This window comes from Rhinopithecus bieti, unplaced genomic scaffold, assembly GCF_001698545.2.
Source record: "Rhinopithecus bieti isolate Rb0 unplaced genomic scaffold, ASM169854v2 scaffold_16180, whole genome shotgun sequence".
NCBI lineage: Eukaryota > Metazoa > Chordata > Mammalia > Primates > Cercopithecidae > Rhinopithecus > Rhinopithecus bieti.
The window spans coordinates 560,302-565,372 of NW_016808502.1; the positions used below are offsets into that span (position 1 = coordinate 560,302).

A 5,071-nucleotide genomic window follows, 5' to 3' on the forward strand; every position below is an offset into this window, starting at 1 on the left:
GATTGCATTGGGGAGTTATACATGATATAAATGATGAATTGATGGGTGCTGACGAGTTGATGGGTGCAGCACACCAACATGGCACAAATATACATATGTAACAAACCTGCACGTTATGCACATGTACCCTAGAACTTAAAGTATAATTAAAAGAAAAAAGAAAAAAGAAAATAAAGATTTCTAGGATTTACAAAGGGGAAATAATCTAGATATACATGTTGGAGTTTAAATTACTTTTATCTAACTCTTAGAGGGAATAGGATCAAGGAAAAAATGTTTTCCACCTATTTCCATCCATTACTAGTCATTTTCTGTTTGTTTCAAAAAAACATTTCTTTTACCTGAGCATGCTTTTGTTTCTAGTAAACACTGTGTGGGAGTAAGGGCTCTGCAGAGAGACGTGCTTTACAGACTGAATTCCAAGGCCTGTTCTCTGCCTGCACTTCATTTTATAGCTCTGGATCTGTACTAATAGTTTTGTTCTGAGTGTAACTCGTAAGTGGAGAGTCAGGCAGCCCACTCATAGTACACACTGTCAGCCTCCTGTCAGAACACTACTACGTTTTATTTTTTATTAGCCATCAGCTTGACTTTTTGAAGTCCTGATGTATATTTTTAAAAATTCTGTAGACAGTCAAAGCCTGCAGCAACCATTTGGGAGTCCAAGTGTGAGGTTTTTGCTTTTTTTAATGAGGGGTTTAGGGTACAGCATCCTTCACTGAGGCTGTTAGTAACAGGGGTGATGAGAGATCGTTTTCACCATGGAGGTTTTACCTGGCAGTTTCCTCAGCTGCTCCTGTAGCCTGGGGTTGAACAAATGTCCTCAAGGCAAAAATGTCAGTGGTCTTGTCAGCATCTCCCAGCTATGTGTCCTGGTGACACGCAGCCTCCAGGCTGTTTGTTGATCCCGGGTGCTGAAGCAGCCCTGATTCTGGGAAGCAAAGCTCTTTTCTAGGATGTATTCTAACTCCAGTGTTCTGCAATATGCTGCCTGCAGCTCCATTTATTGATGACTGTACAGACCCTGCTGTGTGCGATTCAGAACAGTCCCTTGTAACCACAGGAGAAGAGGCTAAATGGAAAAACGTCTGTATACCCCACCCCAAGCTGTTACTTCAACATTTTCCTAAGTGGCTCCTAATGGCTTCTCCCTCCAGCAAATCAGCCGCATGGAGCTGAGCCAGAGCTACTGCTTTGTCTGCAGCTGTTTGGGGTAATGCAGAGGTCACCACAGAGAGGGGATGTGAGAGGCAGCCAAACACCAACATGCATAGGTCAGAGCTGGGAAGCAGAAAGCTACCCCAATTCTCCAGTCCCCTTGGCACAGAGAAAGAGTGATGCCCCCTAGGCATCACCATTGGATCTGAGGACCTGCAGGCAGAGCTACAGCAGGAGGCAAAGAATAGAGCATTGCGATGGCTATGTTGATTGGCAGATTTCATCATTTCACAATGCATGTATACATCAAAGCATTATGTTGTATGCCAAAATGTATACATTTTAAAAATTTGTCAACTATACCTTAATAAAGCTAAAAATAAGGAAATGGAATCCACAGTGCTTGCAAATGGGGTGGCTGTGAAGGGTGTAGTCAGGGAGAAATCAACGTTGACCTCTGGGCTCCTGCAATCTGATCTGTCTTTCCTGAGCCTCCCTCATCTCTTGCAGGGACTGCTCTTCAAAAATTCCAAGCTGGCCAGGCGCGGTGGCTCACGCCTGTAATTCCAGCACTTTGGGAGGCCGAGGTGGGTGGATCATGAGGTCAAAAGTTCAAGACCAGCCTGGCCAAGATGGTGAAACCCATCTCTACTAAAAATACAAAATTAGCCAGGCGTGGTGGCGGGTGCCTGTAATCCCAGCTACTCCTACTGGGGAGGCTGAGGCAGAGAGTTGCTTGAACACAGAAGGTGGAGGTTGCAGTGAGCTGAGATCACACCACTGCTCTCCAACCTGGGCGACAGAGCCAGACTGTCTCAAAAAAAAAAAAAAAAGGTGGTCCTGTCTTCTGTCATTTCTCTCTCTATAATTCAGTTCCCACAGAGAAGCCAGGGTTACTGCTTACAATGTACACCCGATCCTGTCATGGACTTGCTGGAAATTCTGCAATGGCATATCCCCTGCAGCCCCGCCCCCCTCTTCCCCTCACATTTCACACGTGCTCCCTCCACCCAGCCACACGGCTTCCTTGGCTTCACAGGCTGCCCACAGGGCAGTACCAGGCTTGGCTGTGGGAGCCTCCAGCCAAGAGGAGATCCCTGTTGTTGGCAGCCAGGGGACCAAGAAGCGAAGGGTTCTGTGCTTGCTGCCTACCAATTCATGCCAGGTGACAGGGTGCCCAGGGAGTGTCCAGGAGAAAAGCAGGCAGGAAGTGAAGACAAGGGTGGCCCCAACCTGAAGCAGCATTATTTGAGGGTGGGGAAGAAATTGGAAAAAAATTACACTCAACCTCATGTCCACTCCTGGAAGTAGGTGGGAAGAGAGGTCAGGCCAGCTTCTGCCTGAGAAGGCTGCAGGGAGGTGGGTCCTCAGAGGAGAGTTGGAACCCGTGAAGGCCAGGAGGTGAAGCCTGGGAGGGGTTGGGAGCATGGGGGCGTTTGTTAATGACAGGAGTTCAGAGGTCATGGTGCAACAGTCTGGGAGGCACTGGAGAGCATGTGAAGAGGGAGGGCCTGTCATCTTCAGTTCTACCTCAGGCAGGAAAGGAAGTTACAGAGATCCCATGAGAACCATTTCTCCCCAGAATAAGGACAGCGCCAAAGGTGTCTGCTCCACTCTGAGGGTCGGAGTCCACACGATGTCATGGTGTCTGTGAGCTATACCTGAGGGTTGTGACAATGTGGCTTCAGCAGCGTCCGTGCAGACCACTGGGAGACGTGTCACTCTGAGCACCAGGATTCTTATCTCCGCTGTTCCAGGGAGCTGTGTTAGGTGATCTTTTTGGTTTGGTGAGCCTTGCAGTTCCTCTGTTTCAATGAGTTAAAATAATAAAAAATTAGTTGCCAACTCTCAAAAGAAAGTAGATATTGGTGTAGCAGGAAGTATGCTTTCTGAAATGTGTCAGCTGTGTTTTCATGTCCTGTGAATATTATTTTCCTGAGGTGGGTTCCCACCAATTGAACCATGGGCTTCATTTGGGAAATGCAGATACCAATGAGAATAACAGAGCCATTCCCCAAGCTTCAGAGATGGAGAATTTTGAGTGTCTAGCAGGACAGTGAATTAAAAATCAAGCAGGATTGGAAGTAAAAAAGAATTCTGTATGTCCAAACTCTGCCTTCGCATACCCGAAACAAAGCTTTCACATTGGAGCAATATGTGCTGGATGTGCACTGCGTAGGGGAATTCAGGATTTGATGTGAATGAGGAAGAGGAAAGTGGATGATATTTGACATAGAGCACACAGCAGATACATGTGTCCCTGACACCACTCTCTGGGGCAGAACCCTGGATCCACGAAGTAACAGAAACATCAAGGAAGGCTTGAAGAAATCGGGAGCTTCAGGATCAAGGCCATGTTTCTGCCCGCATGGCCTGGGGAGGGTTGGTGTTTCTCAGTGGGTGCCTTCACCCAATGCCTCCACTTTCTGCCTATCCAGGAGCTGTAGAGTAACGATGCAGGAGCAATGTCCCTAGAGAGACTGACAACTGGGCTGGCTCCCTGCACATGGTGTCCCAGGCACCCAGAGGTTTCCATGTGCCACCTGAGGGTTGTGCTAATTATCAATGTTGTGTAACTACCTCCAAACTTAATGAGCTAAAAAGACAATTGAATTTCTTTTTCTCATAAATCTGCAATCCGGAAAGAGCTTGGTGGGGACCGCTCATCTCTGCTGTGGTGGCTGGGCTGATCTGGAAACTCCCTTGCTCATTCGTGAGGAGCAGTGGGGTTGGGTCAGTGGGTACCTTGGGTGCCCCTCCTGTCTCCATGTGGTCTCTCCTGCCTGGTGGCTCCAGGGTGGCTGGACTTCTCACGTGCCAGCTCAGGGCATCCAAGGCACATTTCCCGAGAGAAAGAGAACCAGGTGGAAGCTGTCTCACCTTGGTCAGTCTAGCCTCTGAGGTCACATCGCATCATCTCCTGCACATTCTGTTGGATGAGGCACGTATAAGGTGCACCAGTCCAAGGGAAGGAACACAGACTTCATCTCTCAATGGAGGAGTGTCACAGGCTCTTCGTCAACAAAGAGCTATGGGCTGGGATATATACGGACATCACCTTTTTGGGAAAATACAACCTGGCACAGAGTGGTGGGGTGGGATGTTGTAGTGCTGGCACAGGCAATGGACAAGAGAGGTCTGGGGTTAAACTGACAAGTTATAGGCAGGGCAGAGCTGTGACAACTGGAGGCAAATGACCAGACCATGAATTTCAGCAGAAGATGCGAACCACAAAAGCCAGTCAGTCCCTTAGGGAACACTGACCCAGTGACAGACCAGCAGAGCCTTCCTGGCTCTCCATAGGAACCAGGCCTAAAGTGAACTCCCTCATCTTCCCAGAGACGATAAAGGGAATGCATGAAAATGCTTTGAAAAATGGAATTGTTACCTTAAGATGAGGCGCCTTTACTTGAAATATCTGGGCACGGGAGGGAGCTTGATGTGGCTGGTGCAGTTTCCTGCTTCCTATGGTTACGAAGGAGCACATACGTACAAAGTCTAATAGTAACTGCATATAACAAAGTACAGATAGAAATACAAAATAAAGGGCTACACTTTCCTGAGCACTTGGATGTGGGTGAGCATCACAATTTTTATGTATGGCAGGAAGAACTGACATCTCTCTCCCATCCACAACTGGAAGACACAAAAAATCAGAGATTAGTGAAGACTGTCCCCATATGACTCTGGCCACAAAAACAGAGTCCTTAGAGGCCACATGGTTTCCAGGTGGCTGTGACATCCCAGGTGGTCCATCGGCAGTGGATGAGGACCCACTGTCTCAGCACAAATGGAAGCTCCACTGTTCCTCGAGGTCAGGACAGAGATGGAAAATAAAACACTATTCCTTCTTCAACACATAAATAGTTTTGATTACGCCTGTTAACGACAAAACTCATAAACCAATAAAAGT

The 5,071-nt window shown here is 47.7% G+C and overlaps 1 long non-coding RNA gene across 1 annotated transcript in view; it reads right to left on the reverse strand.

Moving 5' to 3' along the window:
• The window catches only part of LOC108538613 (uncharacterized), a 36,223-nt gene extending 31,436 nt beyond the window's left edge, over window positions 1-4,787 (reverse strand). The window contains exons 1-3 of the long non-coding RNA XR_001888132.1: window positions 4,714-4,787; window positions 4,547-4,619; window positions 2,820-2,963 (exon numbers count right to left, since the gene is read on the reverse strand). This is a non-coding gene — a long non-coding RNA (uncharacterized LOC108538613). The remainder of the gene's footprint in view (window positions 1-2,819; window positions 2,964-4,546; window positions 4,620-4,713) is intronic.
• Between the last annotated feature and the right edge of the window lie 284 nt (window positions 4,788-5,071).